Source organism: Chiloscyllium plagiosum, unplaced genomic scaffold (assembly GCF_037043375.1).
Source record: "Chiloscyllium plagiosum isolate Xiang-an unplaced genomic scaffold, Cpla_swu_hap1 HiC_scaffold_44, whole genome shotgun sequence".
Lineage (NCBI taxonomy): Eukaryota > Metazoa > Chordata > Chondrichthyes > Orectolobiformes > Hemiscylliidae > Chiloscyllium > Chiloscyllium plagiosum.
This window is the reverse complement of record NW_028270182.1, coordinates 34,296,008-34,296,638: the sequence shown is the minus strand read 5'-3', so window position 1 is coordinate 34,296,638 and position 631 is coordinate 34,296,008. Positions and strand designations below refer to the sequence as shown.

Sequence of the window (631 nt, the reverse complement as noted above, 5' to 3'; positions counted from 1 at the left end):
TCAAAATCGATCGGACGCAGTGAGACAATGATCCTCTCTTCGTGTGGTGTACATCCGTGACTCTATAATTCGACAAAGAATCATTCCCACAACTTCAGCTGTGTCAGAATCTAGTTTGCGGTGAAAGCCTGTCAATCTGCTAAGGGAACGTTCGTCTGAGTCTCTGCAAAGGATTGGCGTAATCTTTGGGTCTTGACAATTTGTTCTTCCAACAAATTACGTATTTCATGAATTCAGTTGTTTTCCTATGAAAATTGGAGATTCGGCCGCAGTTGTGATGGCCGAGAGGTTAAGGCGTTGGATTCGAAATCCAATGGGGTCTCCCTGCGCAGGTTCGAATCCTGTTCACAGCGTAGAATCTTTTAAAAGTTATTAATTCCTTTGCAGGATTTGGATTTCGTGGAGCTTGAGCTTTGCATTTAATCGAAAGTAAATTTTCAACTGTGAGGAATCCGAAGTAATTTCAAGACTGACCCAGTCATCTAATTGAATAAATTATATGTCGAGACACAAAAGCCACCAACTTCCAACACGAATCAGTTTCAACACATTTGTCGAACTATCGTGAAATTTGGATGTTCGGGGGGTGGAATTCAGCAAAACAAGAAGCAATGCAATACACTTACCTGCA

At 41.5% G+C, this 631-nt stretch overlaps 1 non-coding gene across 1 annotated transcript; it reads left to right on the top strand.

Annotated features, from left to right (window-relative positions):
• The first annotated feature begins 271 nt into the window (after positions 1 to 271).
• trnas-cga (transfer RNA serine (anticodon CGA)) lies at positions 272 to 353 on the top strand. Its single transcript has one exon. It is a non-coding gene; the product is annotated as a tRNA-Ser (tRNA).
• The last annotated feature ends 278 nt before the right edge of the window (positions 354 to 631 follow it).